Source organism: Melozone crissalis, unplaced genomic scaffold, assembly GCF_028551555.1.
Source record: "Melozone crissalis strain CALT ecotype California unplaced genomic scaffold, PUWL_Pcris_2 ptg000034l_1, whole genome shotgun sequence".
Classification (NCBI taxonomy): Eukaryota; Metazoa; Chordata; class Aves; order Passeriformes; family Passerellidae; genus Melozone; species Melozone crissalis.
The window spans coordinates 22,973,186-22,995,777 of record NW_026535812.1 but is presented as its reverse complement, the minus strand read 5'-3'; positions in this window follow the sequence as shown (position 1 = coordinate 22,995,777).

Below are 22,592 nucleotides of genomic sequence, written 5' to 3'. Positions count from 1 at the left end.
AATTATTCAAATAGAGGCAAAATGTTTGCTCAGTAATTTATGATAAAGAAGGAAATAACTAATACTTGATAAATATGAAGAATCCCCATTTATATTGAAATACCAATTCTTGTTCTCTGGGAAAAATGCAGCATCTCAGGAAAAAACATTTCATGTCCATCCTTAGAGCACTTCTCCAAAACAGAAAATTTTTGCTTGGTGAATTCCCAATGTCCCAATTCTCCAAGCTTCATCAAACATCACTCTGCATGACAATATCAAGAAATGTTTCCGAGGGTTGGGAATCTAAAGAAAATCCCAGATGTTTTCTGAGCAGTTTGGAGTCCCTGACCCTCCCAGATCAGCTGTTGGTGCTGCTGCTTTCCAATTCCACTGGGCAGTGCCTTGGATCCATCACAGATCAGAAAATCATTGCAAAGCAAACATTTAGGACATGGGGGAAAGTGGAGAATAACTGGCAAAAAAATTATTCTGAAAAAAAAGAAAAAAAAAACTGTAGAGGATTTACCATCTGTTTTGTTTTCCATCCAGGTACTTCTGGGCTCTGAACAAGCTTTTGTGCCTTGGAAATTCACCAGTTCTCTGGAAAAAATCTCTTGTTGCCATGGAAATACCATCCCTTCCTGATGAATCCTTCTTGAAGGTGGAGGACATTGGCAAGAGTAAATGTAAACTTTTTGGGGTTTTTGTAAGTGATGTGTCAGACAAAAGTGGCTGGAGCAGGGAGAAATCCTCACTCCCAAAAAACACTCATGGTATCATCACCTGCATGGGAGAACATGAAGTATCTGGTGGGGTCATTGTCCATCCTCAAAACACAACCAGAGTGCCCAAAACACTCTCCATCCCCACATTATCCATCCCAAACCACATCCAGAGTGCCCAAAACACTCTCCATGCCCACATTATCCACACCAAAACATATCCAGATGCCCAGCTATCCATCCTCACATTATCCATCCCCAAAACATATCCAGAGTGCCAAAATATCCATCCCCATATTATTCATCCTAAAACATATCCAGAGTGCCCAGCTATCCATCCCCGTATTATTCATCCCAAACCACATCCAGAGTGCCCAAAACACTCTCCATCCCCACATTATCCATCCCCAAAACACATCCAGAGCGACCGTCTATCCATCCCAAAGCACATCCTGAGTGCCCAACTATCCATCCCCACATTATCCACCCCAAAACACATCCAGAGTGCCCAAAACACTCTCCATCCCCGCATTATCCATCCTAAAACATGTCCAGAGTGCCAAAAAGAGTATTCATTCCCCAATTATCCATCCCCAAAACACATCCAGAGTGCCCAAATATCCATCCCCACATTATCCATCTCCAAAACACATCAGAGTGCCCACCTATCCATCCCCATATGATCTATCCTCAAAACATATCCAAAGTGCCCAACTATCCATCCCAAAACACATCCATCCCCACATTATCCATCCCCAAACCCCTCTCCATCCCCACATTATCCACCTGAAACCACATCCAGAATGCCCAAAACACCATCCATCCCATTATCCATCCCAACCCACATCCAGAGTGCCCAACTGTTCATCCCCATATGATCCATCCCCAAACCCCTCTGTCCCCACATTATCCACCCCAAAACCCCTCTCCATCCCCACATTATCCACCCCAAACCCCTCTCCATCCCCACGTTATCCACCCCAAACCCCTCTCCATCCCCACATTATCCACCCCAAACCCCTCTCCATCCCCACATTATCCACCCCAAACCCCTCTCCATCCCCACGTTATCCACCCCAAACCCCTCTCCATCCCCACGTTATCCACCCCAAACCCCTCTCCATCCCCACGTTATCCACCCCAAACCCCTCTCCATCCCCACGTTATCCACCCCAAACCCCTCTCCATCCCCACAGTGTCCACCCCAAACCCCTCTCCATCCCCACAGTGTCCACCCCAAACCCCATCCCGAGCGCCCTGGAGCTCCTGGCACGGCTGCTGTGCAGAACTGAGGGCTGGCTCCGTGCCCAGAGCTCTGTGTTAATGAAACACAAAGTTGAGAGGGATCAATAGCGCTCTCCCCTCCCTAACAGCCCCTTAGAGCAAGCTCTGGGAAGGTGATGGGGAAGGAAATTAGATGTCTGTGAGAGCTGGCACCATTCCTGGCAGGTTCACACCACGGAGGCTGCCTTGTCATTCCGTGGCAAACCTCAGCAGGGGGATAGAGAACAGAGTGAAAGACAAGAGTGTGAAAAGAACATGAGAGAAAACCTCTCTTTTCGTCCCCTTTCCCCTTCCTCCCACTTGATTTTTCTCTCTGCCTGCAATCCCAGCCACCCCCAAGTGAAATTCCCCCAGGTGTGACCCTCAAGATGAGCAGCCAGCCACAATGACAGACCTGGTGATGTTCAAATGCTTCCCCCACTCAGAGCCCTCCCATAAACACAACCTGGTGGCTGCTGAGGATGCTATCGACCCTGCAGGAGTGGAGTGGGAAATAAAACGGAGCCACCCCTTCAGAATTAAGCCCTAATCCATCCTCCTGCAGCTCAGACTGGTGCAGTGATTTATGACCGAGTTCCTCCCTCCCCTATGATGCACTCACCATCACAAACAGGCTCAGGGACCACTCAAAAAAATTAAAAGGCAGCTCAGCATAAGCATGGCAAATCTGTCTGTTAACCTCATGAGTTCCTTCAAAGGGTAATACCCAGTGAAAGTCATTTCAAAAGCAACACATGGGAAAAAAAGCAATTTAAAGATGGTGAGCCAGTGAGATCTTGTGGTTCTCTAATAAATTGATGTCAGGAGCTGAAATGTTCACAGAATCCCAGAATGGTTTGGGTTGGGACATTTAGGATAATGCAGCTCCACCCCTGCCATGGCAGGGACACCTTCCACTGTCCCAGGTGCTCCAAACCCCAATGTCCAACCTGGCCTGGAACACTTCCAGGGATCCAGGGACAGCCACAGCTGCTCTGGGAATCTGTGCCAGGGCCTCCCACCCTCACAGCAAAGAATTTTTCCCTAATATCCAATCTAAACCTGCTCTCTGTCAGTGGGAAGCCATCCCCCTGCTCCCATCACTCCAGGCCCTTGTAAATTGTCCTTTTCCATCTTTTCTCTCAGCTCCTTTCAGGCACTGTGTAACAAACTCACCTCAAAGATTCCTCCTCTCCAGGCTGAACAATCCCAATTCTCCCAGCCTGAGAGCAGAGCTGCTCATCCCTGTGATCATCCTGGTGCCTCTTCCCTGTGCTGGGGGCAGCTCTGCAGGTGGGGTCTCACCTGAGCACAGGGGCAGGAGCAGGGGGACACAGGTGGGGTTTAAATCACTTCCACAATTGGCTGGTTTTATTGAGAACACTCCTGTTTTGAAATCTTTTTGACTGTAGTTTTTCATCAGTGGAGCCTGAGCCAGCTGCAGTTCCAGAGCACTCCCACTGATGTCACCAGCATTACAGCTAAGCTGCTTTCTGCCACTCCACCAGTTCACTTTATTACAGCTCATTTTCCCCTCTCTTCAGCTGCCTGCTCATCTCACTCCATTCTTCCGAGACTCCTTTTTACAACCTTTTCAGTGTGGATCCATTCAGTGTTTTTGCTCCCTGCAGGGAGAGCTGTGCTCAGAGCATCTTGTACCACCAGGCTGAGCCCTCGGTGCCAGGGACACCTGGCAGCACTCACAGCCCTGCTGCTCCCTGCAGCCTGCCTGCTCAAACATCTCTGAAACAAATCCTATCAGCTGCAAATCACCTGCCAGAGTGGCCAGCCTTGCATCACAAACCTCTGCACAATCAATATTTGAGGAAAGCCAAGTGGTCCCTTGGTAAGTTAATTTTTTTTGAGGGTTTAGAAAGGTCTGTGGAAGGAAGCAGCTCAAAACAGCATTCAATGTGCTGAATACTTCTTATTCCAAGTGCAAATCTGTGGCTGTACCTGTTGAGATTGTATGAGAATGATAAAACCAATTAAAACAGATTTATTGCCTTTCTAAGGTCCCCTTTTGGGATGGAAATAGTCCTGCTTTTAAAACATGAATTCATCTGTGCCTTAAAGGTTGCAGACATTGAAAAAGTATTATGGAAAACTGTGGGATTGCCTTTTGAAGTAATTTTTTAATCTTTCACTGCCTGCCTTACTTGGCTGACACAAGTCAGTAGAGAACACTTCTTAAGGAAATCTGAGAAGAAAATGGAGCAAATTTCTGATATGGGACCAGAATCTGACACCAGAAATCTCTTGTGGTAGGAGCAAATCCTCCCAGGATTTTGAGTGAGGAGCTCATGGTTTGTACACAGCAGCCCTGGGCTCAGAACCAGCCCTGCCTGCTCCAGCCTGGCCACAGAACAGACCCTTGGTTGTCCCAGGCTGGTTTGGGATGCTCAGGGGAGCTCCACATTCCCTGTGCAAGCTGGAATTGAACTCCAATGCTTGACCACCTGTGGCGGTGTTCACAGGGGCCTGAGGATGAGGGAAGAGATGAGGATCTGACTCCATGTTTCAGAAGGCTGATTTATTGTTTTATGATATATATTACATTAAAACTATACTACAAGAATAGAAGAAAAGGTTTCATCAGAAGGCTGGCTAAGAATAGAAAAAGAAGGAATGATAACAAAGGCTTGTGGCTTGGACAGTGTCCAAGCCAGCTGACTGTGATTGGCCATTAATTAGAAACAACCACATGAGACCAATCCCAGATGCACCTGTTGCATTCCACAGCAGCAGATAATCAATGTTTACATTTTGTTCCTGAGGCCTCCCAGCTTCTCAGGAGGAAAAATCCTAAGGAAAGGATTTTCCATAAAAGATGTCTGTGACAGACACCCTTCCCATGAAGAAATTCCTCCTGCTGTCCATCCTGACCCTGCCCTGCTGCTCAAGGTCCTTTCCTCTCATCCCATCACTGGTGAGAAGAGCCACCCTCCTTTTTTAGAGTTATTTACTACATAGATTTGTAGTTGTTACCATATAAAAACACACTTTTAAATAATAATCTGCTGCAATTTATGGCAGCAGCAGGAAATCCCTGCCAGAGAACAGCCAGCAGCAGGGCAGGAGACACTCACCATCATCTCAGAGCTGCTTTTAAGAGCTTGTTCTTTGTCTCACTGCCCCATTTCAGGCACTGGAGCAGCACCAAGGGGTGAAGAGCCCCATGGAGAGTTCAGGGACAGGGGCAGGGTCCCAGCAGGGACATCCCAACAGAAGCAGAGCTCTGCTGTCACACACTTGCCATTATCACACTGTTTATTGCACTTTTTCCCTGCCAGATGATTGAAACCAATTAAATTATTGGAACCAGGGAAGTGATTTATCTTCAAAGTATTGCTCTTGCCTGAGAAAATTAGATAAAACTACTGAATTTTCTGAAGTTTCATTGCTCCCTGTCTTTACTCATGGAAGGATGTTGCCCACGTCTTTTGGGAGAGTTATCTCTGACCTGGAGCAGGCCTGGGTGTAAATCAGCCTTCCCATGAAAACTCCTGCATCTGGATGGGTGCCAGATCTAATCCCACAAAAATCCATGCCAAGGAGAGTTAAAATTCCTGTTTAGGCCTTTCTTATCAGTATTATTTGGATAATGAACACATTCCTTTAAATGCCCCACTCACAAACACAATAAGAGAGTTTCTTTCCTCCTAAGAAACAATTTCAGTGATTGTCTCATTTTCCTGATCTGAGCAGCAAATGTTTTATCCACAAATGTTGTATCACTCTTACAGACAAAACCAAGCCCACATATTATTTCAATTCTTGAGAAATACCATTGAGAAACACTCTGTAGCAGAGAGAGTGAGCTCTCATGGCAAACACAAACCTGAACTTTAAATTTTATAGTGCTTCCCTTCAGAATTTTTAAGTAAGATGACTAAAATCCTGGCAAAAATTTAAAGAATAAGAAATGGGGTTTTTTTGCTGATCCTTGGGAAGCCAAGTCAAACTTTCCTTTAGAAAGGCATTCAGATATTGACTTAGAATTCCACTTCAAAAGGATCACCAACACCCACACCCCCTTTTCCTCCACTCAAAGAACTGCCACAACATATTTATTTTCTTTCATGGGGATCTTATTTATTGCTGGACAAGGATACAAAGAAATAGGATCTCTGTAATGCCTTAACCCAGAGTATAAACGTCAATCACATCAGGGAGCTGAGAAGGGGATTTTAAAAGCATCTCAGCAGCTCCTGGGAGAATCCTGCCCCAAATCCATCCTGCTGTTTATCACCTGCACTGTCCTGAAGGCATCAGCTGAAAAGGAATAAAACCAGAGGGACTCTTCCCATTTGCTTTAATGGACTTTGGATCAGTGCCCAAGCACATTAAGTTTTAGAGATAAATATATTTTTAATTCAATCAAGTTTTCTGAAGTTTCTGTTGAGATCAATCAGGAACTCAGTGGTCCTGTGGGAAAGAGCAGAAGCCCACACACAGCTCTGCCTTCTCCTACAGCTTAAGCAAAATTAACCCAGATTTAGGCACTGGGAATACCAAACACCACTTAAAAGATTTAACTTTCCTCTGTTAATGGCTGTCCCCTGTGAATCCCATCACTGCCACACTCACTGTCCCCAAAAGCCTTGGGAAGGATTGACATGCACAGCTACCGGGAAAACACTGTCACACCTCTCCACTGGCCGGTGTTAGAGCAGGTTTGTCTTGAAAAATAAAGCTCAAAACAAGGACACAGATAAGCCTAACATGAAAAACAATTTGATTAATGCACCAAGGGCCACCACAGGCAGGCAGCGAACGCTGGGCTGTCAGGGCTGCCTTTGGAAGAAATTAATGGAGGGAACAAGGTTTCAGTTTAATGGGATTAGGAGACCTTAAGAAATGCTCATTTCTGTCTCAATTTACCTGACATTTTCGTTTACTTTGCAACCTCTTCTGTAACAGAGTTCAGAGCTCTGCATTTGCAACTAATACATTACAGAGGGCTCGTGATTATCTTGCCCTGCGTGGCTCCCACAAGGAATTGCTCTGTCCTGTGCCCTTTTCCCTCCTTCCTTCCCACAGAAAAAGGAGTCAGAAGCAGCCTGAGAGATCCCCCTTAGTCAGCACAGGGCTGTGGCTCAGCCCAGCCTTTACCCAGCAAATGCAAACCCATCCCTCACTCCATCACCGGTTGAACGTGAACAAAACAGCTTTAGGCTAAAAGCAATCTAATCTAAACCAGAGAAATACTGTGACATTAAAAGCACTGGAAACAGATGATAGAACCTCTCGAAAGCTTTTAATCTGGATGGGCTGGAGATAAGGCTGTTGTCACTTGCAGGAGGCACGACAAGCTGGGTGTGACTCAGTGATGGATGGCCCGGCCTGCGAGCGCAGGGCCTGTACACTAACATTATTTGTGGCCTCCTTACAAACATTCATTGTCACTCTGCCTGTTTTAAATCTGAGCCTGCTCAAGCTGTAAAGGAAGAGAATGCCATAAATAATGGCTTGGAAACTTCTGAAATGGAGCAAAAAGGCTTTTCTGTGCATAAAGGTGGCACTGGTTTAAAGTCCAATGCATTGCCATCTCCTCAGATTTGAAGTGGTGGCAGGGTGGGAATATGAATTCTTCAGAGTATAAAGGTTTCATTTCGAGCCCTGAGGACAGAAATAATCAGGCCTAGCAAAGCTGTGTCCCATTTTCACCTCAGCCCTGCACAGCAGGTCTGTGGCAGGTGTGCAACGCTGGCTTTCCATTCCCACCAGGCATGAAAGGTCATTGTCGCAGACATCTTTTGTGAAAATCTTTTTCTTTAGGATTTTTCTTTCTGAGAAGCTGAAAGGCTTCAGAGACAAAATGTAAACAATGGTTATTTGCTGCTGTGGAATGCAACAGGTGGATCTGTGATTGGTCTTGTGTGGATGTTTGGATTTAGTGACCGCTCACGGCACAGCTGGCTCTCTCTCTCTGTCCAAGCCACAGATCTTTGTTATTCATTCCTTTCTATTCTTAGCAAGCCTTCTGAGGAAACCTTTCCTTCTATTCTTTTTAGTATATTTATAATGTAATATATATATCATAAAATAATAAATCAAGCCTTCTGAACATGGACTCAACATTCTTGTTTCTTCCCTCATGCAAGAACCCCTGTGACCACTGTCACAGGCCATGGCTGCAGCAGATCCATTTGTAAAAACTGGCTTCTGCCTGAAACTCCTCAGGTTTGAAATGAACTTTAACTGATATGAAGAAGAGAAGGTTCAGTGCAAGCATCAGGCAGCCAGAAGGGAAGGTCCCCGTGCTCCTGCAGCAGTGGCACACACAGATTTCTGTCACCTCCAGAGCATCCATCACGGCCTCCCCATGCCCTGTGACCCCACAGAGCTCACCAAACCCCCTGAGCCCCCACCCTGCCACCCCAGGCACACACCTGGGGCAGGAGCTGCTCCTTTCATTTCCCCCTGCCCTCGGATTGTTTTAATTATCTGGCTCAGAGTTGGAGTTGCTCAGGGCAAGGATAATTTTTCACCACTTAGAAAGCATCAAGCATCTACTCTGCGTGTAATTGAGGTCCTAAAGTCGTTAAGGCAATGACACAGGAGAGCTGTAAAAAATTATCGGAGAAAATACAGACGGGAGAGATAAGATGCAGCTCTGGGAAAAGGAACAAAAGTACTTTAAAGTTCCATTCTTCGAGTCTTTGGCTTAATTAATTAACTCTCCTCAGCTTGCTGTGCTTCACAGAAACTCCCCATGCCTGGGAGTGTCCAAGGCCAGGCTGGACAGGGCTTGGAGCAGCCTGGGATAATGGAAGGTGTCCCTGGAATGAGATGGACTTGAGGATCCCTTCCCATCCAAACCATTCCATGGCTCTCATATCCACAGCACTGATGCTAAAATGGCTCTGAATTAATGAACACACATTTGACATCGCCCATTATCACCTTACTCTGCAAATGTGTCCTTGCAGGAGGAGATTTTATTTGCTTTGAAGTTTCTGTGATACTGGGAAAAAAAAAACAGGCTTTGACCTTGTAAACAACTCTGCACTTAGGATTTGTTTTTTCAAAAGCATATGTAAACCTGAATAGTCCTCCTGAATTCAGCGTGACTCAAATCTCTGCAGGATTTGGTCTGGCAAATTACACATGCAAATTATTCTACAAGAGGATATTTTGCAGATTGACTTAAACTTGAGGATGAGCCAATATAGTAACTATTGCAGTAAGATATGTAAATTGCTTTGAATAAAGCCCATTTTCTAGTAACAAAATATTTTCCAGGAGAAATGAGATGACAAACACGCGAGCAGATACTGCAGAGAGCAGCATCTCCTGAGCAAAAGCTGCCTCTGAGGTGGGAAAGCAGCTCATTGTTTTCTTCCTACAGTCTGACCTTGCTCCTTAATGAACAGCAAAGTTCCCGGCAGAGAAAGAATTAAAGCTGGAGTTTTTAGAGAAAGTGCCTCTTAAAACATTGCTGTCACTTTAGGCAGGCAGTGAATCCCCAATTACTTTCCCCAAACTTATCCAGAACAGGTATTAAGCTGCAAAATGGAAGAAATGAGGTTGTCTGCAGAGATTTCTTGCCCTTCAGATTCAAAGAGGAAATTGGAGTAAAACAGTGCCAGAATAGTGGGGTTTTTTTCATATTCAAAGACACACAAAATATTTTTCCTTTTTTTTTTTTTAGTTGAAAAGATCCACGATTGCCATGATTAATTCTTTGCCACTATCTAATCCAATCAAGCATTCAGCTCAGCTGCCAATTCCATTTTCATGTGGCACACAGGGAAGGGTTGGTACAAGGGGGAGATCAGGCTGGGGGTCAGCACTTCCTTACTCTGAATTAATGATATCAAACCTTGGGGACAATCTGTGGCATAAAATCCCTGCAAACACCAGGTTTTTCTCTGGGCTCACACTGGCATTTGTTTTATTAGGGTTACAACAGGGAAATCAGGGGAAACCATAAATTTGGAAGTGAATAACTGAAAAGTAACTTCACTGCACTCAACTACTTGGTTTAAATCAGATGAGGATTTGATTTCTCATGGTTTTAAAACATTCCAAGAGCATCCAAATGCCTGGAAACTTCAGCTGGATTTTAATCAGGGAAATTACTCAAACCACTAAAAATAAAGAATAATAGTGACCTCCCTGATTTTGGTTTCTTTGATGAAAAACCCAGGACAAGCTGGAAGGAGGAGATCCTAAGGGTTGTGCAAGGATGAGATCCCAAGTAATGGCTGGAAATATTGCTCCTAAAAAAAAGGGAAAAAATAAACTAATGGCACAGAACAAAGACAATTTCCCTGGATCTGCATTCTGTGTACACACCTTCCTTTGGAAGAGGAGGTTTATTTTTCTGCCAGCTTTGCTTGTTGCTTATTTCTTTTTATTTTTTTCCTCCGCACTCGCTGACAGAGTTGCTTCGCTTGTTTTGTTCAGGATCATGAATTTCTTTTGGGAACAGGCTCTTCTCATCAAATATTGCTTTCAAGGCTACAAAACAGGAGTGAATTCCACATCAAAACCAGAGGAACATTTGTTGAGGTGCACTGTGAAAATCAGGCTGCAGGAAGAATTTTGAAAAATGAGAGGGGCAGAGCTCAAGCACTGCCCTGCTCCAAGGAAAACACTGGATTTTCTGCTCCCACTTCTGCTGACAAATTTAGATTTTTGGGGATTTTTTCTCCCAGTTAGGGACCTGAGACTTGTTCAGCCCTGAGTGCCATGGTGCATCCATCTCTGCCTCACACCCTTTGAGTTCATTGGGCAGATCTAGCACATCTGATGGGATGGAATCATGGAATTTTTTAGGTTGGAAAACATCTTTGAGGTCATGGTGGTCAATAAAGAACCACCACCCTGTTTACTATTAGACAAGGAAGGGTGAAGATCTCAGGGAGCAGAATTCCTAGAGAACAGGTATGCAGAAACTGGATGGATGAGGAGCAGCCATTCCTGGGCAATCCTCACCCAGAGCCAGCTCCTCTTTGGGCACCAAAATCAAACCAGTCCATCTCAAGGGAGAAACCCCTGGCAATGTGCCTTCAGCAGAGCTTTTGTAACCGCTCATTCCATTTTATTCCTTCCCCTCTGGACTGAAAATCAGCTGCAGATCCTGAAGCATCCAAAGGCAGAGGCCTCCCACCTTCCTGTGCCACCAAAACCTTCCCTGTATCAAGCAGAACTTTGCTTTTGACTGTTGCACAGGAGTAAATTATTACTTAACTCAGGGAGTCTGGACTGGCTTTTTTCCCCGCTTCCTCCTCCAAGTCTCCATTCCTTTAATTTATTAAAACTCCCATCCTGCCATTAAGGACTGAAAAAAATAATCAAATTATCCTCTACTGAAACAAGAGCACTAAAACTGTTCCCTGGAGGCTTGCATGACTGAGCAGGTTTAGCCTGCAGCCATTTATTTACATGGATACAGAGGGATGATCTGCAAGGATTCCTCCAGTCCTGGACAAGATTCCTTCTCCTCACGTGCACCAATCCACACTGAAGCCAGACTACTTCATTAATAAGAATTCAGTGATGTTCACTGAGCTGTTACTATGACACCTGATAGCATCTCAGGAGCAGGGTGGGAGGCAGGGATGTGCTGCTTTTCCTGGGGAAAGGAGCCTGAGGAGTTGCCTGGATGGGAATTTTGGATTTTGTTAACGAGGTGATGAGCACGGATCTCAAATTGCTGCAGCCACTTCAGCTGAGAGTGCACTTGCATTTAACAAGGCAGGAGAGCAGCAGGCAGAGGCTGGACGTGGTGCCTGAGTGATTGTTATCACTGTGGAGAGCATTAAATCAAATCAAAGCAAAAGTACACAACGCTCCTGGAGCCCTGCTCGTTACTGCCCAGGCAGGAGTGCCCTGAGTGCTGGGGGGACAAACAGCAAAGCATCCCAGGAAACTTTCTGTCCACGCTCTGGGGTCTCACCTTCCAGCTGTAATTACAGGCATTTAGCCCTTGGGAAAGCTGCAGGACTCTATCTATTGATTTCTGTAAGTTTAGGACAAAACTCGCAACGATTTAAAGGACTGGGATTTTAAATGTGTAAACTGTGTTTCTGGCTTCAGTTAATTAAAAGGTAAATTAAACTCCAAAAAAAAGGCTAATTAATACATTACCAGGACTAAATTTCAGATACAAGATAGCCATTCAAACACACCCTCAAATGAGGAAGCTTCTGCCTGGGAATTGTTGAAGTTAGCAGCAGAGAAGAATGTGATACAGATTTACTGCCAGCCTGATGCTAAAGGCAGCAGAGTGGCTTTAATGAGTGATGGTTCAGAGCCTCAAACAGCAAATCAGCTCCCAGTGCCCACATCTGCAGCACAGCCAGAGCAGGAAAAACCTCAATATTCACTCACACAAAAACTGGCCCGACGTGGCAGGGATTTGTGTGAGCAATCCAGCTGTTCCCTCTCTGCAGAGGTCACTGGGAAGCCAAGGCCATTCAGAGCTGAAATTCAGATTTGCCAACAGCTGGGCTTATTTACTTTGGTAATGGGGATATTCACACACAACCAGCACGCTCCACTCGAGTTTGGCTGTTAAAAATTGCACTGCCCACATCATTTTAATGGCTTTGTCCCTCATTTATCTCCCATTTTGAGCAGCTCGTGGTAACGTGGGAGTGCCAGACCCATTTTTCTTTTGCTTGATGAGGGCAAGGTCTGGACAATTAAAACTAAATTAGGGAGGAAGCTCTGAAATGCTGGAATCGTCTGAATAAAAATGACACAATGCTTACACCTGGCCTTGCACAGAAAAGCAGAGACAGCATTGCTGCCATCATCCCTACACAGAAATAGCGTCCCCGTGTCAGATAGAAACAGGCACCTGATTAAAAAAATTCACAGCTCGTGTGACAATTAAATCAGCTTCAAAGTATTTAATTTGGAGGTTGCACACTTGGCCTTGCTGAGTCAGCTGCAGGGTGTCCAACACAATCAGGTTCTTTCACCTCATTTCTTTCTGGGGGCTGAGCTATCGACCTCTGGAATCCATCTCAGCCTCAGCGAATGTGTCCCACAGCAAAAGTCCAGATTTTCACCTCCAAACTCCTGATCCTGGGATCTACAGCCACAGTGAATGTGTCTCACAGCAAAAATCCAAATTTTCACCTCCAAACTCCTGATCCTGAGATCTACAGTCCTGGGATCACCTCCAGCCTGCAGGGCTGGATGTGTCCATATCCATCTCAGCTAGAGTGAACGTGTCCCACAGCAAAAATCCAAATTTTCACCTCCAAATTCCTGATCCTGGGATCTACAGCCCTGGGATCAGCTCCAGGGTTGGATGTGCCCAAATCCTTCATCCTTGCCACCATGGGCAGGCTGGGAGCTGTCAGCTTTGGAGAGGAGCTTTTCTAAGGATGAGGACATGCCAAGCAAAATTCCAAAGCCATCAGAAAGCCTCCTGGAGGCTGCAAGGACACTGACAGACGCACCAGTCAGATGCTTTAATGCATCCAATTAAGCAGCTGCACAGACCCTGTCAAGTGGTTTCCAAGTGGACCGAGGGAAGTCTCTCATCTTATTAAACAGAAATCACCTGGTGCAATCCCCAGATGTCATTTCCTCTCATACCCCCATGTATTTCACAAATTAAAATCCTTTTTCTTCGATCAAACCCATTCAGGAGTCAGTATTCCAGACTGGTGTTTTCAATTAACATGTGAAGTGTGATCCAGTGCCTGATGAAGGAAGTTCTGATGTTCCCATCAAATTCAGGGGGTTCTGGAACATCCCTTTACAAAATAAGGAAGTGTTGAGATAGGATTAAGAGTCTCACCACTTACTTGGAGCCTCAAATCATCTGCTGAGCAATAAATCTTGGGAGTTCTCTATTACCTTCATCTCATTTTAGCACAGATGGTAAAAGCTAGTGACCTTTACATTTTTTTGTCTTTCTGTGCTGAGAGCTGGAGTAATGAGAATATAATGAAGGTCTCTTTATTTTCCAGCAGCCTGGGAGGACACAGATTTTCCCAGCACTGCTCTGCTGTCCTTTCCCCACAGTATTTCTCAGGGAGAGGAGCAAAGTCAGCCTGGTTCAGGCCATCAGTCTCCTTGAGGGCTCCAGCACTCAGTGACCCAAACACACCCTTCAGATCCAGGTTAGCTGGAGCACCAAATGGAATTGTGCTTCTCTGAGTTGACTTTTCCCATCCCATCTTTGCAACACTGCTCTGCCAGGCACATAATGTAGTTACAGGCAAAAAGTGTTCAGAAAATCTAAATAGATTAAAAACATGTTTTGTTTGGGGTGTTTTCATCCTGATTACCTTTTAGGGGAAATAAAATGTTCCAGGTTTTTCCTTAAAACCATCTTCCCCTTCAGTTAAAAATGCCTGCTCTGGTGGGATTCTTCCCAAATAAGATGAACACAGGTAAGTGCAGTAAGTGCTGGGAAACTGGGCCAGCCTCTTGAAGATAATTAACAGTGCTAATTACTGCTTTGTTTTATGCAAACAATTCGGTCCTGAGAGAAACTCAGGTGCAACACATCATTTGTGGCTGAGATATTTTGATGTCGCTTGAAACAGAGACACCGAGACCCAGCTGGGATTCAGTCTGATCCTGATTCCAGAAGCAGAAATGCTGTGAAATCAGCTGTAGAACTGAAATAATATTTTACAACCCAGGACAGCATCAAACACAAGCAGCAAATCCTATTGCAGCATTTTAAGGTCACACCAAGAAGCTTTTAAATCCAAGAGAAAGTTTCTTCACCATTTTGGAGGGTTTCAGGCCAGGTAAGGAGCAATCTGCAAATGACAGCCTACTCATACAAATACAAGATGTTTAGCAAGTCAGCCAGAAATCCAACTTACATAATAAAGCTTCTAATCATCTTTTTAAAATTAAATTTTAATTATGGAAAAATTAGTAACCAGTCTAGAGGTTTATGCATTACCATTAATGTCTCCAAAAAAAGCACATAGTGTAAGAAATACCTCACATTGCTGCAGAGCTGGAAAGTAGGACATGTTGATGGCATCCCAAAGCAATTTTTACTAAAAGCACTATTTCTGAGGAATCTGGCTCCAACAAAAGAGAGAATCCCTCGTGAAGCCACTTCCTAGTAAAATATTTACAAGAACACCCAGAAGCCAGTTTCATCTTCTTGTGCTTTTGGTAAAAATGTACCAAAAAGTGGAACAAGTTCATCTGATTCTCTTCCAGGCACTGAAAACTCAGAGAAGAAACCAAGGGTCCCCACTGGGAGGTGGGAGAAGGGGATCACACCTCTGCTCCTGGCTGGCATGGCTGGGAACGGGCAAAAAATGGCAATTCCTTGGAAAAATGCACCTTTTGGGCCATTTTCTCTTTTCATATAAAAAATAAAATAATAAAATAAGTAGAATAAATAGAATAATAAAACCTACAATTCAGGTGTGATTTCTGACAGCTTTATAGGATGAAATCAAGGGAGAAAGCTCTGGAACTGGATTCTGGATTGAAAGTGTACAAAAAGTGCTTTTCGCTCTATGTTCCTTTTACTTCTGCTCAGTCTTCAATATCCCATCCAGAACTAACCCCACATATAACAAAATCCCCTTCAATTCTAATTCATTTTGATGATTCAGATGATGGAGCTGGGAAATCCCATTTCCTCTTTGCCCATCACATGATGGTTCTGTTCCTAATTGAAAGCAAACTTGAGAAAGCAAGAATTTACTTAAAATGTAATTTCTGTCATGTTAACAGGCAAATGGTTCAAATTGAAGGCAGTTTAAATGTTTTCTTTTAACATCAAATCTTGTCTTCCATCATTGTTAAAAAAAATATTCTGAAACATCCTATTTTTTTGGCTTTTTACCAAATTTTGATATGTCAAAGCATACCCTCCTTGCATATGTTACATACAAGTAAAATAACTGTTTACCTCCAAAATTTGGAGATTCCTCTTCCAAAAAAAGGAGTTGCTTTTCTTCTTGTCTTCATCCTCATCAGCCTTTGTTCTTGTGCTTGTTTTTCGCAACATCCTTCCTGTGAAAGACAAGCAGGATTTTCAATTTGCTGATTTTTCTCCCAAAAAAAAATAAAAAAGGATGAAATTTTTGCTTGAAGCTTGAATAATTTCTTGTAGTGTTCAAATAAAATCGGCAGGCTCTCCTACAGATAAATACATCAGTTGTCATTCTTTTCCTGGAAAAGAGAGGGAGAAGGCACATCCCTCCCCTGGGACATCTGCAGAGCCATAGTATTTATTTCTACCAGAGAGGTTCTTAAAAGTGTTGTTTTTAGAAGTCGGGATAACTCCCAGACCACAGCTGCTTTTTATTTATAGTTCATCTTTCTACCCAACTGCTGCTAAAGAGGGAGAAGCTGTTCCTGAGGTACTCCAGCCTTCCACAAGGGGTGGACATTGAGTGGGGCTGGACCCAGCATTGGAAAAAAAAATTAATAAGGAAAGAAATACCCAGAAGTATTAAATATTCCCTACATTCAAATATTCTTGGGGGGAAAATGGTATTATATAAGAAAAAGGTTCAGGCTGTTGTCAGTGAGATCAATACAGCTCATCTGTTTATATGATTCTAAGGAGGATACGTTGGGTAAAATAAGAACTTCCAAAAAGTTTGGAAGCTTCCCAAGGCCCATCAATTGCTGTTTGTAATCCTGGGCCTGGAGGATTGATAAGGCAAACTCTCCTCCTCCTCTTCATCTTCTTTATCAAATGGTTTTTGTTGAGCTGCCTGCTGGGCACTGGTTGGGTTGAAATGGATCCCTGGACTTCCCTCAACAGCTCAGACCTGGAGTTTGAAGCTTTGCTCCATTTTTCCCTTTGCTAAAACCAAACCAAACAAAACAATATCAAAAATTAAAGCCACAAGTGAAACGTGATTGATTTGCCCTTGGCCTATAGGGAACAAAAATCAGTGAGCTGGTTTCCTTGCACTCTGGCTGTATTTTCCAAAATTTCCCTTGCCTGATCTATCGGGAGGTCCTGAGTGCCTTGATCAGTGGCCATCCTGAACCCAGCTCCAGCCTGAGCATCCCACCCTGCCCTGAGCCCCTCCCAGGATTGCACAGATTCCATGGAGCACAGTTTGCTGCTCCAGATTTCTCCTCCAACACCAAAGGGGCTGAGCTGATGCCTCAGGTTTGAGCTTTTATATTTTTCACATTCTGTGCTGCTTTAGTGTGCGGACGCTGAGCTCTGTGCACAGAGCAGGGAGACAAAACAATTCCTGCTCCAGCTGGGCACCAAGGACAAATGACCCAAATCTCAGCCCCAGAGCACAAACACCGTGGGCTGGAGAGAGAAAAACAAGCAGGGTGGGACTGCCTGGGCTAAAGCTGGGATGGGACAATGAACTGCAAGGTGCAAATGGAGCAGAACTGATCCCAGGGAGAGACCCCGGGAGCGCTCGTGCATTTTGGGGCCATTTTGGTTCATCTTGGGTGCAGCCCTGGCTGGGCTCTGGTGCTGCCCAAGGTGGATCCATGGAGGAGATGCTTTGGATAAATCCCTGCTTTATTCTGCCCAGCCTGTGCTCCAGGGCAGATTCTCAAGGCATCAGAGCAATTCTGCACTGAAGCAGCCTCTGCTGTGCACAGCCTCATTGTTCCAGTCATCCCTTAAACACCGGCTGGGACAAACCTGCAAATCAATTCTCTCCACAGGAAATACATCCTGCAGGTGGCTGCTGAAAGGATTCATTTCCCTGCACAGTGCAAAATGAGAAAGAGTTACAGCAGAAAACAAGCTTCCTTCAGAACTGTGCCTTTATTTCCTATTCATGAATACAGTGCTCCAAAGTAAATCTCACTTTGTAAACAGTTTTCTTTATAGGACTGAAAGTACCTGGTGGAACTGAATGTCGATGGGGAGGGGGAAAAACTATAAATCAACAGCCCAATGGACAGATTTCTTTGAGCATAGTAAATAAATCTGCATGTTTTCAAATTGCTTTACAATTGGGAAAGACACATGGTGCAGGTTCAAAGAATGGCCAGGAGAAACAACAGAGAATTTATTTCACTTTCTCCAGACAGAAACCAGCTGAAGATCCCACACAAACCCAGAATGTGCTTTCACAAATATCCTGTGAAACCTCAGTGACTTTAGAACTATTCCATGGGCTGGAGGCTGCACACATTAGGATTCTATGTTTGTTGCCAGGCTGGGTTTAGACTATTTAAATTCCCTGTCAGGATCAGTTATGGTCAAATCATTTCCCATAAAAAGAGAAATGGATCCGTAACGAGACTTAATGCTTTGTTGTTTGAAAAGCCATTTCAACACACTATTAAAAACTCCAAGGACTCTAATTGAACTGTTTTTTTAAGGAGGAGACAATTAAAGTTTGCTGCATAATTAATACATCACAGCCATTAATAACCCCTAAATGATCCCTAAATTTCACTTTATTCATTATGGACAAATTGAGCCGACTCATTGTACAGGAAATACTTTAAAACACTTGTCAGTGAAACATTCCTTCCACCATGCAGAGAGAAAAGCCTCCTAACAGCTCCCTGAAATTGTTGTCACTCATTAAAATCATCTTCAGACATTGTGTGCCTTCCCCAAGCCCTCTGAGCAGCATCACGGGGCTGCTTTAGTCACCGCTCATCTCCGAGAGATATTCCCAGCTTTTATCAAGGAGCTTGTGCTTGTAAATAGGCAGCACAAAAAGCCACAGCTCATTTCCCCACTTTTGTGCTGAGCTGCTTCACGAATCCCGGTCTCTTTTGAGGAGAATTTGCACATTCACGGGGTTTTATTTTAACGAGCTAAATCCTGCCATCCCTGGGCTGCTGGAGGGATTCAGATCCCAGGCATTAATCAGGGAGCTTCAGAGGAGCCATTCACTGGGGGATGATCAAACTGCACAAACACGGCAGCAGATGGGGGCCAGGGAGGCCTCCAGGCCCTTCCCCAAGGAGCACAACACCAGCTCTGCCTCCTTTGCACATCCCACACCCAGGAGCTGTGTCCACACCAGTGGGAAGTGGTGCCTGACCCTTGCAGGATCTCTGTCAGGAGCCAGCACATCCCTCTGGCTGTCCAGGATGGCCCAGACCCTCCAGGAGGCTCAGAGACCCTGCAAGGAGCCCAAAACACCTGTGGGTTTGGTTATGACCCATGGAGCAAATTACCAACCTTGTATGAAGATCAGCAGGCCACAACAGTTTAGGTAGAATAATAGTGAAGTTATCACGGGGTGGGAAAGTAGATTTTGGGGTTTTTGGTATGGGGGTTCAGGAGGCAAGATGGAGGGAACTGGGTGTGTCCAGCCTTTCTCCTTCTTCTTGGCCTCCATCTTCTGCTGTGATGGTGGCACTTTGGGATTGGTTTAGAGTAGTGGAAGCTCACTGTCTAACACAGGTGATAGGTATTGGAAAGTAACTGTAAACATTGTACACATAAAGACATAACACCACCCTGAGGGCAGGCAGAGTGCCTGGAACTGTCCTGCTGAGCTGACCTCGGCAGGAGAGGAGAAAGAATTTTATAGATGAGATACAATAAACAACATTGAGACCGAGAAATGAAGAGCCCTGACTCCTTCTTTGACCGCCAGGCTGGGAAAAGAGACTTTCCAACTTTTCTCGGGGTCACTGTGACAAGCTAGAGATCCCAACCGACCTCAACTCCTGGCCTGGCTTCTTCTGGAGCCCCACAGGTGGAGAATTCAAGGAGAGTTTGGAAAACACTCCCAGGCACATGAAGGGATGCTTGGAAACCCTGTAGGTCCAATCCAGGATGTTCATAGAGACATGGAAGGGTTTGGAAGGGAATTTAAAGATCATTCAGTTCCATCCCCAGCCATGGGCAGGGACACCTTCCACTGTCCCAGGCTGCTCCAAGCCCTGTCCAGCCTGGCCTTGGGCACTGCCAGGGATCCAGAGGCAGCCACAGCTTCTCTGTGCCAGGGCCTCATCACCCTCACACCTTCCCAATATCCAACCTACACCTGTTTTGTCAGTGTGAAGCCATTCCCCATTGTCCTGTCACTCCAAGCCCTTGTAAAAAGTCCTTTTCCATCTTTGTTGTTGGCTCCTTCAGGCACTGGAAGGCCACAATTAGGTCACCCTGGAGCCTTCTGCTGTCCAGGTGAACAATCCCAGCCTTTCCTCCCTTCCATCCCTCTGCTCATCCCGGGGCCTCCTCTGGGCTCTCTCCAGCAGGCCCAGGTCCCTCCTGTGCTGGGATCTACAGGTGGGATCTCACCTGGGCACAGGGGCAGGATTCCCTCCCTCACCTGCTGCCCATGCTGGTTTGAATGTTGATATTTTAGAATCTGACAAATTTCTGTCACCTCAATGTTGCACTCATGACTTCTGGGGATGTTCTGTGGGCCTGCAGAACCCACGGCACTGGCAGCCCAAGTGCTCCCAGCAGCAGGGTGAAGAATAAACCCCTAAAAGCTCCACAAGCTTATTGTTCCTCTGACATATCAGTGACATTCACAGCACCGTAAACCTCCCTCATGTGAAATATTCAGCTCCTTAGCAGCAGTCAAACAGACATGCATCCTGCCTGGCACATCCGCACCGCCGAGCACTAATTTATTTCTTACAGCCCTCCTGGGTGCTGTATGTGCTGAGACAACTGCATTCCCAGAAATGGGCATAAATATCTGTATTTATTTTCTCATCATACTGGCTGGGGAGTTGGGGAGAGAGAGAGAAAGAGAGCCAGAATAAGAATCATACAGAGAAAATGGCCTGAGTGCACTTCCTCCAGCAGAGCGCTCGACATTATTCCTCATCTGCTGTGCCACAGCTCAGAGTGGGCCCTAATTATGGATTTCCAACTGGCATTATGGTTATTATAGATTAGATGTTCGTCTGTAAAGACTGTCAAACCAATGAAATTTTCAGGTTTTGAGTAGCCTCCGGGGCAGGGCTCTGCAAGGCTTGCTTTCCTGAGCCGTTAGTTTTATTTATAGTCCAGGACTAAACAAGGCAGGAATTAAGGGAGTGCTCCTCGCTGAAGGTAATGGCATGGAAATGCTGATGTAGGTCTGTGACAGCAGACAGCAGCAATAGCCTTGAGGAAATATTGAAAGTGTGGAGCTGAGCAGAGCAAGCAGCACCTCAAGGCTGCTTTTTGTCACTCTGACAGGACAGAGTTGTAAATAACCCCTCCCCACTCTGCACTCAATTATCAGTAATTTAGGGGCTCCCAGGATATGGTATGCACGGGAAAACACAGCTCTCACCTCGAGTTCTCACCAAAATCTCTGGCATGGGTTGCTTTCTCACCTGGTTTGGGCTGCAGAGGCTTGGGAGCATTGAAGCACAGCTTAAGGCTGGCACTTTCCAGGTTCCAAACAGCTTTCCCACCATAGCTCCTAGGAACCACATGAAATTTCAGTGAATCAGCCAGTCTTGAGCTGAAATTAAAGAAATAAATAGAGAAAGATATAAATTTTTATCATATACATGTGTTCTATGAAAGTTCCCCTTTTTAAGGCAAACAGAACAAACATCTTTTTTTCAGGTCCACATGGGTTTGATGCTGGCCACTGAGAAAGAAAAGAAAAAAGAGAAGCTGTGGATGCCCCATCCCTGGAAGGGTTCAAGGCCCGTTTGGATGGAAATTGGAGAAACCTGGGATGGTGGAAGTGTACCTGCCCACAGCAGGGTATGGAATGGGATGGGCTTTAAGGATTTGGGATTTGGTCACACCTGACCAGTCACACCTGGGCATCAGCCAGGACCTCAGGATGGATGTGTAAAAACAGGGACAGATTCTCACTGATCCATGGGACAATGGATCCATCCTGCTCTTTGTGACTGGAGCAAAAATGCAGCACAAATTTTGAGGCAGGACGCTGATCCCGACCCCCTTTCCCTCCTCCAGCCTGAACAGACAATTGCTTCCTATTGCTCAGGTGCAAGGCTGTAATTACCCTCATAAAAGATGCACAAATAAACCAGTTTCAAAGAAATTAATCCAGTCACACCTTACTACTTCACGGGAGTGTTTTATCTGCACTGGCTTAAGCACAATTATTATTTCTAATAGGCCGAGCTGGGTTTTGAGCAGAGCTGCCATGAAAGTGCTGCCTGCTGACAAATCAAAGGTAAAGCAGGAACTGCTGCAAAGGCAGCTCTGAACAGGCTCCCAGCATGTTCTTATCAGATCATGGCTGCAGGGACTCCAACAGGTACAGAAATCATATAAATATCTCATAATAGCTGCTACCAGCCAAACACAATGACACCCTGATCTCGAGGAGAGTCAGATCTTCATCTCTGGGACAGAAATCTCTCCCAAAGAGGTGTGGATGCTTTCCATGCCCAGCAGGATGTCAACACTCACACAGAGCTCTGTGAAAGCCAAGGAATGTCCAGTGGAGCCTTTCAGGGGTGAAATTCTTCCCACTGCTGTTTATCCATTGATTGGAAAGAGACAAACTGAACCAGGCAGCAAAATTTGTGTCTCCCCAAGGAGTCCCAGTGGCAGGATTTGTCAGATACAGGTGGGCATGGCCCAGCTCCAATCAGGGAAAACAGATGGCTGCCTTTGTCACCAATGGGAATTTAAAATGAGGCTTTGCCTGACAGAAATAGGAAGCAGAAATAATCACTAACAAAACTCTTATCTCTAATTTCCCCGTTTGCTTTTAGGGAGGAAAAAGGGTGAGTCAGTGAAGTGATGCCAGCTGAAAAGTAGCAGTG